The following is an 11,203-nucleotide window of genomic DNA, read 5'->3' on the forward strand; positions in this document are numbered from 1 at the left end:
TAGCGCACAAAACCATTGCATCTCTCCAGCACAAAACCCATTTGCGTTGCTATCAGTTTTCTCTGAGTTAACTTTTGTCCCTAAGGAGTGGTAAAATAGCATCCTCCATAGATAGTCAGCCAAAGGTGCAGATATCTATAGGTCAGAAGATCCCCAGAGGGCTTTCAGTGCTCTACCAAAAGGGCTCTAAAGAATCTCTTTTGCCGATTTCTAACTTTCCCGATATAGAAAACCACAGAAATTTCAATAGCTTTCAATCATAAGCATTTATTCATCCATCACAGGTCAGGAGGCAGAGGCAGTGGGAGGGCTCTGCTCCCCTCCGTCTCATTCTGGGGGCCCAGGCCGGAGGGGGCAGCGGCTGTCTGGAGCACGTTCTTGTCAGAGTGGGGGCCAGGGCTCCCAAAGAAGCACAACCACGTGATGCGTCTTAAGGCCTCACCTGGGAAATGGTACATTTTTACTTCCACCCATATTCCACTAGCCAAAGCAGGTGACAGGAACCAGCCCAACATTAGTGGGAAGTATGGTGCTCCCATGGCTGTGGGGGATGGATATGTGCTGAGCAGTGGTAAGCATGTCGAGTTGTGCGAAGACTTGCAAAAACCATGTGGACACAGAGGCACTATGTAAACATACAGGAGCAAGCGGGTTTTAAGTGTAGAGATCAGTTGTGACCACCGGCCCCACCCCCCTTTCCAGAAGTGAAAGAAAGTAGGGTTGGCCAGCCGAAGGTTAAGTTTGGAAATGAGCTCGCTCTGATGCTTGCTTTCGTGACATAATCTTCTAATACCGGCCGGGCTCTCGTGGAGATATTTTACACGCTCACCTGCACTGGCAAATGGGTGCTGGCCGCTGAAAGTCCGTTGAGGAACATGTTTCTTAAGTAAGGGGACGTCTAGCTCTTAAGTCTGCAGAACCGTGCCTGGGGCGGATACAGAATGCCACGATACTCATGGCCACGAGAGGGGGTTTTCCTGGAAGAACTTTGAGAAATATTTGAAGTTAGAAGAAGGCAACAGCTGTAATAAGGCACTTGCAACGAATACATGGTATATAATATTTAATGAATTCATTTTTTTAAGTTCATTTATTTATTTTGAGGCAGAGAGAGCATGAGCAGGGGTGGGGCAGTGAAAGAGAGAGAGAGAGAGAGAGAGAGAGAGAGAATCTCAAGTGGGCTCGAACTGTCAGCGCAGAGCCCGACGCAGGGCTCGAACCCACAAATCATGAGATCATGACCTGAGCCCAAATCAAGGGTCGGACGTTGGACTGACTGAGTCACTCAGGCGACCTTTCATAAATTACTTTACTGTGTTGCTCTATTTTTAAGTTTGTCAGAAATAACTAGCAGAAAAAACACCTCATGGCCAACAACCAAAGATGAAGTTGGGGTGTCATCCACGGGGAAGCCTGAGACCAGGGTGGGAATCACAGAATCACAGAACCTGAAACTTCTTCCTAGAGCAGGGCTGCGTCCAAGTGCGGCCTCGATGAAGCCGAGGAGATGGGGAACAGGCTGGGGGAGCACGGTTTCCCCAGAAGTGGGGGCCCAAAGTCTCTTCCTCTTAATTCCATTTTTCTTCCTCTTCCTCCTCACCTGGTCCCGGGCCTGCTGGCTGCTACCATTTAGGAATTGCTCCCCCTGGTGTCAGGTGCTGTGCAGTACACTTCACAGAAGCCCCACGGCTTTATGCCACCTGCCGAGTCAAACCCTGGCTGGAACTTCCACCTGTGAAGTCCGCGTGAGGCGGTTTCAGAAAATTTACAAACGAGCACCCACTTCAAAGGGAGCCTTAAGTCAATAGACTAGGCTGCTCTGCCTTTGAGGAAGAAGGCTGAGATGTTCTTTGCGTCTTTGCCTTCATCTATTTGTAGCATCAAAGGAAAAGTCAAAACGATGAAATTCTACCTAACATGATGTTGTGCAAATATTACATGAGCTCATCTTTCTGTGACCTCCTGAGGAAGTTATTATGGCCATAATACTTAATATGTATGTCATACAGAGATAATAGAAATGGAAAATCAGGTTCAAAGAGATTAATGACAGGTCAGACGGCAAGAATAACGTAGCCCCCAAATCTACCTGTAATGCAACATTAAGCCCTCTGGGTTAGAGTGAGTTTCAAACCTCACCACCACCGGGTGAGGAAAATAGAGCTCTTAAGTTTGCAGAACCGTGCCTGGGGCGGATAGAGAATGACATCTCCATTTTCCGGAAGGGGAAACTGAGTCTGAGAGATCCGACTTGCCTTCCCCGAGGCCGCTTAGCCAGTGTGCCAGTGTCGGGACCGAAACCTAGATCCTCTGACGTTTAACCCTGTGTTATCATTGCCTTCCTCTGAAACACCGGAATGATAGTCTTTTGTGAGTTTCACATTCCCTGAGGAAAATTTTGTCTCGTCGTGAAGACCTTTCCAATAATAGGGACACCACCTTCTGGGCATTAAAGAAAAATCTAGGTCTGAGTTTTTGCTCAGCCACTGCTCTTTGATTTACATAGATTCCACATATATCCCTACAGTTAATATTCGGACAACCCGCATACATTCTCTTTTTTTCATTAAAATTTTTTTAAATGTTTATTTATTTTTGAGAGAGAGAGAGAGAGAGACAGAGTGTGAGTGGGGAAAGGGGCAGAGAGAGAGGGAGACACAGGATCCGAAGCGGGCTCCAGGCCCCGAGCTGTCAGCACAGAGCCCGACGCGGGGCCCGAACTCACGGACCGCGAGATCGTGACCCGAGCCGGAGTCGGACGCTTAACCCGCTGAGCTGCCCAGGCGCCCCAACGCACAGACATTCTTAAAGGTGCATTTGTGCGGAACCTACATCATTGGACGGTGGTGGGAACTGAACGAGGTGGAAAAGGAAAGGTGCTTGGCACGGGGCCCGCCACCGAGCAGGCGCTCGGCAGGTGGTTGGGGTGCCGGTTACACAGCCGTGGGATTCCTGGGAAGGCAACTGGCTGGAGATCTTCAAGCAGAGACCAAAGGATGCGGCTACAGATTGGAACTGATTAACATTTTATAGGCCGGGGTCACGATCCCTTAGTGGAATGTGAAGTCCTTGGAGTGGGTTCATGTTACCGCCGAATTGTGTTGTCTGCACCCCCCCCCCCCCGCCCTGCCCACCAAGTTCGTTGGTTGACTCTCTAACCTCCGGTGCTTCAAGACGTGACTGTCTTTGGAGACAGGGCTTTTAAACAGGTGCATAGGTTAACGGAGGCGGCTAGGGTGGCCCTCATCCAATCTGACTGGTGTCCCTGAAGAGGAGAGTTGGACGCATAGACGCCAGGGTGTACACACACAGGAAAGAACCACGTGAAGCCGGGCGAGACGCAAGCCAAGGAGAGCGGCCACGGAAGAAACCAGCCCTGCCTGGCACTTGGTGTTGGACTTCCAACGTCCAGGGTGGTGAGAATGTAATTTTCTGCTGCTTAAGTCCCCCAGCCTGTGGCGTTTTGTGACGGCAGTGCTGGCAAGGTCGTACAGGCTGTGACATCAGTGTTTCATAAAATGCGGAATAGCAAATATCACAGGGTATCATCGCATCAGGATAGCACTGTTTCGGTTATTTCTACGTCGATCGTATTACGTGGGCTGGGCTGTGATATAAAATGCGTCACCAAAGACGGAACAGCACCGGACTTGACACCCCAAACTTCTCTCCTAATTTGGATATCATATTAATTATTATTATTATAATGAACATGTTCGTATTCACAGTATGTCAGTTAGTATGTATTAAGTGCCTCTAAGTGCCAAAGGTTTATAAATGTGAACTCCCTTACTCTGGAAACATCCCTTCGAGGTAATTATTATTCCTATTTTACCGGTGAGGCTGAGACTTGGTTATTTAAACTGTCCAGGGTCAAACACCAAGCATTTTTTAGAGCCATGATTCTTGCCCAGAGCAGGCTATCTCAAAATAGGCTTTCCCTATTCAGCATCATTGTGCAGCTACCCATAATCCTCTGCCCAGTTACTTAGCACCCAGGCATCAGCTTCCCCTCTGCAAAGAATTCAGTGATGGAAATTAGGAAGACCTTGGACTTAATAGGCTCTGTGCATGCGATTGGCTAAGGGTACAATGGGCCTTTGATGATTGCGGTAAGAACACGGAGCGCGTCTCCAGTTGGCATGGAGCTTTTCTTCTTGTCGCTAAGGTAAACGGAGCATCGTGATGTCTGTGGGGGCGGGTAATGAGGCACAAAGGTCTGGTCCATCAGGACTGGAAGGAGGTGAGAAAATGGCCCTGACACTCCTTGTCTGAAGACACTCTGAATAGAGTCTTTGCCCACAGTATCCAGCCCTCCTGTGCAAGCAGGCTCCCGGCCAGACACTCTTGAAAGCAGGTACATGGGCTCATTAGCAGAGAAATGGCAGTGGGTAATCGGAATATGTAAATGGCATGGGCAAACAGGGTGTTTTAACAATCAAGACCCGGAGAGAAGGAGCTTAATTTGGTAGAGAGAAAGGAACAGACTGCCCAGGGAGCCAATTACTGGAGCCAGAGGCTAGATGCTCAGCTTAGGGAACCCACAGTCAGAGCACAGAGAGGCTGGGACACTGGGTGAATTTGTTTCCACCTCTAAAATGCCAAGTGACCCACGACCCTGCTTTTTTCCAGATACCAATTTGTGCGGACTCTCTTTCCTAAATCCCTCATCCTTCCCTCGTCTCAGGGATCTGCCAGCACTTTCCTTCCGGACCTCAGCATCTCAGCTGGGCACCACAGTAGTCCCGCAGCTGTTTTCATGGAATTCGTTTCTCCCACTCTCAATCTGTCCTCTACGGAATCATCAGAAAGCCCTTTCTGAAACCACCTGGGACACATCACTCCATCCTTAAAGCACCTCAAGGTCCCCAAATTCATAAGCCTGGCATGTAGGCAAGCCTGCCCCACGGGGCCCCTGCTCCATTCACACTTCCAGACATCTTGCCCTGGAAATTCCATGCATTGTCTTGACTTCCAGCCTTTGCATATGCTGAGCCTTCCGCCAGGAACAGCATTCTCAGTACCTCTCAGTAGCTAAAAGCACAGACTCCAGATAACCTTGGCCCCAACCCTGGGGCCATTAGCTCTTAGCCACGTGACCTTGAGCAGGGTACTTAAGCCCTCCAAGTGTCATTTCATCATGATTAATACAGAGAACAATAACCGTGATTCCTACCTCATAACTTTGCTGCTAGGATAGATGAGATCATCCGTATAAAGCTTAGCCCAGTGTCAGGCACACAGTAAGCACTCAATTAATGTAAATAACAATGATGATGGATAAACATGTACCATGAGTCAGGTCATCAAGATGTGATGATGATACAGAAATGAGTAAAATTGATTTGCATTGTTGATCTCATCTTTTCAACTAAATATGGAATTAGATACTCAATTTTCTTTTTTTTTTTTTTCCCTCCTTTTACCCACAGAGAGCCATTCATGAAACAGGAAATCAGTAAATGCCCACTGGAAGGATTAATGAATGAATTCATTAATGGATGAAGTGAATATCTTAACCCAATACAGGTTTCCCCCGCTACCTGCAAGGAGACCTTTCCTACCAAACCTTTCCTCAGCCCAAATGGCATAAAGCGAAGAAGCAATTAATATAGAATTTTTTTTTAATAGCGTTTCCAGACCCTGAAGAAAACCTCTCTTCGGCTTTTCTGATACCTTAGGACACATTTTGCTAACGGATGCACAAAATAAATGGAGATGAACCACAGATGTTCCCAGATACAGGTCAGCGCCCCGGCAGTTGGAAGGCGTGATGCTGAATGCAGTTCCCAGTAAAGGAGCTGGGTGGCACTACCTTCCCCGCTGGGGACGAGTGCTGTCTCTGAAATGGCTCAAGGCAGAGCATACCTTGAAAGCTGTCACTTTCTGCCTTTTTGTTGTTGCTGTTGCCGTTTTCGTAAAAGCGAAAGCCTTTTAAGATTTCTTTCAGTTGGTAAACACAGGTAGGTCTTTCGTAAAAGTCAGGCGGCATAACGTAAACTTTCGCAAAGCTGGGGATACCTGTATATTTAAAAGGAGAAGAAAAGAAATGATATTAAGAAACGCCCAAAATAAATGTAAAGGTGAATGTAAGACCTGCAAATACAAGGCAGGGAAAAGAAACGCTTTCTCCAATTGAGAACAATCTAAGCGAAGTCCTTTAATTATTGCCATCTGGAGTGAAGGTGAACGCCATTTGGCTTGGAGCTCATTCATTCGCCATCCCGCCTGGCTTGAGCTGCCTTCCACAGTCCTATGTCCAGACTCCTTCGAGTAATTTAGTAAATGTGCCCGGTACATCACGGGCTCTCGGTCTAGCTCAAAATGGAGTCCGAGGTAGGGAGGTTGGGAAATTATCCCACCTTATAGATAAGGAGACAGGCTGGGTATGAGTCCAACAACCTGCCCAAGGCCATGAAGCTCAAAGTCACAGAGTCAGGGCTAGAATTCGAATCAGGGTCTAAATTCCATACCGTAAGCTGCCCTCATCTTCTGGGTGCCTTTTGCCTTTCTTCTGATTCATTCCCAGAAAGCTTCCTCCCCTGCAAGGGACCGAGAGTTCATGTGCCCTAATGTAGAGTGATATGACATCCAGGAAAAGGAAAACAAAGCAAAAACATGGAGCGAGGTAAGAGGACAGCACCTTTGATGGTTTGCTGTGGTTGAGTTTTCAAGAGTAAAGAATACACAGAGGGAAGCCTTTGGCCTGGACTGTGACAAGACCCAAAATTGGAGTTTGCCTGGTCTCCTCCGAACAGGCAATGGGTGTCTGTTTCCTTAGGAGATGCAAAGACCTGTCTCACTGGCTCCTCCCAGAGGTAGATTTATAACCAGGTGCAGAGCAAGCATTTTGGGGACACTGTTACTCGGTTAGCAGCAGTTTTATGGAATCCTATGATAGTGAGGCATCCTTAAGCCCACGGATGGTGCAACCGGCAGAAGCATGATGGGCAGGAAAGACGATTTTGTATCCAGGAGATGTGTCTGTTCTACCGGAGACACATCTTCCCCCAACCACGACTGGAAGGTCCAATGTAATCAATCTGCCACCAGGTGGCTGGCTGAACCATCCGAGAAGGTGCCATCCTGGAGGCTGAGCGTTGGTCCCCTCTGTTTGCGGATCAGGCAAAGTGCAGTAGTGTTGGCAATGGTCGCCCCCAGAATATTAACAGAGGGTACTTCTGGGCAACCAGACGACAAATTATGCTTGCTGCCTTTTTGCTGCTTGGTATGCCATACTTTCTCTACAACGACTAGGCATTTCTTGTGCAACAAATAATAGCAAATTTAAACGTGGTCTAAAACAGGGGCGCCTGGGTGGCTCAGTCAGTTAAGGATCTGACTCTCGGTTTGGGCTCAGGTGATGCTCTCGGTTCATGGGATCGAGCCCCGCTTGGGGCTCTGTGCTGACAGTATGGAGCTTGCTCGAGATTCTCTCTCTCCCTCCCTCTCTGAAAATAAATAAGCTTAAACAAAAATGTTCTAAAACAGTCATTTCGCGTGTTTAGGGAACCGGGTGACAGGGTAGGCAGGGCCCCCGTTAGCTTGTGCTCGTGAACCTGAGATTCCGTCCTGCTCATTTGATTACAGAAATAGTCACTGGAATGTCATGTCTCCGTAAGCATGTTTCTGTCCATCTGGTCACTCGAGGCTGACAGCCCTGGGAAGCAGGACATACAGGGGGAGGAACCGAGGCTCGGAGAAGATCTTTTGACCTCTCTCTCCTTACACATTCCCAAGAAGTCTCCCTGCCTGCAGGAGAGGAGCTCATTGGCCCTAATGCACAAGATGAAGGCCAGGAAAAGCGAAAACAAAACCAAATCAAAGGCATAGGGGAGGGGTATCAGTTGGCAAATCTGAAGACTAGGAATTGGTCGGGTTTTCAAGGTCACACACTGAGGTCGTGCAGAACCGGGATGCAAAACGGCCAGCGGAATGCCTTGTTTGTACCATGGACCCCAGCCTGCCTTTCTGGATTCTGTGTTCCTGAGCTCTGTGCTGGTAGCCACACCCAGTTGGTACCTGGGGCTCTCAGGGACTTTAAGCCTCAAAGAAGATTCCTTTCAATGGAATAGAGTCATTTGATTTTGGTTAGCTGGAATCCGTGCTAGAGGCTGTTGAGATTACATAGTCCCACAGACAACACTGTGAGTGAGTGCATCCTGTTTTTCGTGACGTTTCCAAACCTCCTACCTGAACAACACCGCACTGGATTGTAAAACCATTGAGCAAATCAATTTCCAAACTACATGGCAGTTTCCCTATCACCGGATTTAAGTGGACCAGGGTTATGAATTTGATATTGACTTTACCTCATGCTTTATGGGAGGCATGAACACAGCCCCTGCACTTGATCTTAAAACATTAATATTTGGGGGCGCCTGGGTAGCTCGGTTGGTTGAGTGTCTGACTTCGGCTCAGGTCATGATCTCACGGTCTGTGAGTTCGAGCCCCGCGTCGGGCTCTGTGCTGACAGCTCAGAGCCTGGAGCCTGTTTCGGATTCTCTGTCTCCCTCTCTCTCTGCCCCTCCCCCGTTCACGCTCTGTCTCTCTCTGTCTCAAAAATAAATAAACGTTAAAAAAAAATTAAAAAAAAACAAAAAAACCAAAAAAACAACATTAATATTTGACAGTCTGGGGCTCTCGTCAAAATAGAAGTGTCTTCATGGGCCCAAGGATCCAAATTGTGATTCTGAAAATCTGAACTTTCGACTAATTGCGCCGTAACGACGTCTTCTTTCTACCGGGGTCCTTGACTAGTCTCCTTTTGTGCTTATCTGGAGAGTCTTTGTGTTTTAAGTTCTGTCACAATGTTTTTGTCACCATGTTACTTAAGTCACAGTGAATACTAAGACTCTAAGAATAAAGACTTTGACGTCGGTAAAAGGCAAAACCCAAAATCTCATACACAAACACACAGCAAACGCTTGTGAGCCAGGCATTGTTCTGGGGGCTTTACCTTCCGCATTCAGTACTCATCACTGGTTCACGAGCCTACAGCACACCAGACATCCTTCTAGGCTTCAAGGGTAGGACTCTTGAGGCCCCGCTCCCGCCTGGTGAGATAATAGTGACCAAGTAAACAAAATGCAAACAGGATCATTTTAGGCAGTGATAAAGGTAACAAAACAGGACGGGGTTGAGGGCAACTTCAGAGAAGGCAGGTGCTCCCACATGCAGACAGAACTGTTCCCTAGGCATCGGGATTGCACTGGGATGGGAAGCTGGTGCAGGCGCTGGTGGGTCGGGGATGAGCACGGGTGGCTGAGCTTCCCTTTGGAGCGCCTCTCTCTTAGGCTCCTCCCTTTCTCTGCACTTTTCCTCCTTCCAGAGTTTCCACTGACTGGTTCCTGACCAGCCCCCGACTCCTTGCTGAGCATCGGTCTCTTCCTCAACGTGTGTGGGGGTCCCACTGCGCGCAGTCACATTTCCATCAGCCAGTCCACGCGGTCTACGCCAAGCCCGTCCCGCAGCCCAGTGACCCACGGATGATCGGTCTCAGTCGGGTTGTGGCTCTTATTTTCCAATAGGTTTCCATATGAGAGTCACTTTCTGGGCAAACTCTTCTGTGGCATTAAGCGGTTTATTTGTTTGTGCCAATACAACACTGTTGAATGATTTCAGCCTGTGTACAGTTTAACTCCTTTCTTAAAGCTACCCTTATTGGTTCCGAGATTTCTAAGGTTCTCCCCTCTGGCATTCATTCACACAGATCCTGTACCTTCTTTCCTTATGCCCACACTCACACTTCCTCTCCCCTCCCTACCCCTCTCCACCCCCTCCCCTCTCCTCTGCCTACCCCTTCCCTCTCCCTTCCCCTCTCCTCTGCCTACCCCTTCCCTCTCCCCTCCCCTCTCCCCTGCTCACCTCCTCCCCTCTCCTTTCCCCACCCCTTCCCCACCTCCACCCCTCTCCCTCCCACCCCCTGCTCACCCCCTCCCCTCTCCACCCTTCCCCACTTCCTCCTCATCCCCTCCCTGTCCCCTCCCCATCTTTTCTCTCCATACCTCTCCCCTCCCCCATCCCCTCTCCTCCTGGCTCCTCCCCTTCTCTCTCTTTTTCTCCTTGGCAAACTCTCTCAGGCAATCCAGAGCTGGCAGTCCTTTGCAGGCCTTCTGATGGCTCTTCTCTTATGCACTAGGGATAGCTCCTTGACTTGGCCTTGCTCTCGGCTCCTCCCCCGCTCCCCACCCTGTCCAAGCCAGCCAGGGAGCCTGGAGAGAGTGGGAAGGCAAGGAGGCACCAGGTACCAGGAATGAAACCGGTGGCCCTGTGGGAGGGAGTGAGCGGGGAGCTATGTTCGAAGTGCTGGACCCTCACTGTCCTCTGCCAGTGACTTCACAAGATCTAGTCCCCGCCCAACAGTGGCCTCACCTCCCTCTGCTCTCCCCTGCACTCGCTGGGCTCCAGCCACACCTAGGCACTTGGGGTTCTGCTGCCTGGGAGGCTCTTCCTGACATTTCCTTAGTTGCCCCTGATTGTCACTTGGGTCTCACCTCAAAATGTCACCTCACAGTGAGGCCTTCCAGGACCAGCCAATGTAAGGAAGCTTCCCACTTCTGGCACAGCAGGCTAATTTGTTTCCTCATAGCACTGGCCGCTACTGGAAATCACACTATGTTTGTTTTCTGGTACTGTCTTCCACCTTTCTAGAATGCACTCTTGGAGCGCAGGGATCTGCTGTGTCCCGGTGGGAGAACATGGCCCCTCTCAGTGGAAGCTCCCTCCCTTGGGGTTTAGTAACTGAATGAATGAACAGAGACTCGGGCAAGAGAGGGAATGCCTTGCTGGAGCCCACGTTAGGAGCCAAGCCAATTCCACGAGTTCTCTCTCTTCAACCCTCTGCTCCACCGAGCGGTCAAGGGCCAAGGGCCAAGGGCCAAGGGAGGTGAGGGCAGCACTCGCCACCGTGAACCAGAAACCAAACAGGGCGCCGCCCAGGGTCGGTGGGCTCGCGCCGCGCTGGGCCTCGGCCAACCCAGCAACTTGGATGTTACTTCCAAAGCCAAGCGGCAGGACTGGGAGGCGAAAGGAAAACGTAAAGCTGCCGAGGCCGCAGGCCGACCGACGAATCCCCCCGCCCCACGCCCGGCACCCCGGGCCCGCCTCCCCTTCCCCTCTTGGCCCCCGCGCCCCGCCCCGGGGAAAGCCCCAACGCCCCGGGGAGCGCGGGCAGCCCCGCGCGGGCGACCGCAGCGCAGAC

The 11,203-nt window shown here is 50.0% G+C and overlaps 2 long non-coding RNA genes across 5 annotated transcripts; one reads left to right on the forward strand and one right to left on the reverse strand.

Annotated features, from left to right (window-relative positions):
* Positions 1-278: 278 nt before the first annotated feature.
* On the reverse strand, positions 279-11,126 carry LOC125924394 (uncharacterized). Of its 4 annotated transcripts, XR_007458381.1 has the most exons (6): positions 10,497-11,119; positions 8,960-9,056; positions 6,474-6,569; positions 5,869-6,021; positions 830-986; positions 279-625 (listed from the first exon to the last, which is right to left on the reverse strand). It is a non-coding gene; the product is annotated as an uncharacterized LOC125924394 (long non-coding RNA). The 4 variants fall into 4 exon arrangements; XR_007458382.1 differs by lacking the exons at positions 279-625; positions 830-986 and having other exon boundaries at positions 5,831-6,021; positions 6,474-6,542; positions 10,497-11,126; XR_007458379.1 differs by lacking the exons at positions 279-625; positions 830-986 and having other exon boundaries at positions 5,831-6,021; positions 10,497-11,126.
* Positions 4,155-5,728, forward strand: LOC125924391 (uncharacterized). Its single transcript, XR_007458376.1, has 2 exons — positions 4,155-4,357; positions 5,433-5,728. It is a non-coding gene; the product is annotated as an uncharacterized LOC125924391 (long non-coding RNA).
* Positions 11,127-11,203: the final 77 nt, after the last annotated feature.

Source organism: Panthera uncia, chromosome F2 (genome assembly GCF_023721935.1).
Source record: "Panthera uncia isolate 11264 chromosome F2, Puncia_PCG_1.0, whole genome shotgun sequence".
Taxonomy (NCBI): domain Eukaryota; kingdom Metazoa; phylum Chordata; class Mammalia; order Carnivora; family Felidae; genus Panthera; species Panthera uncia.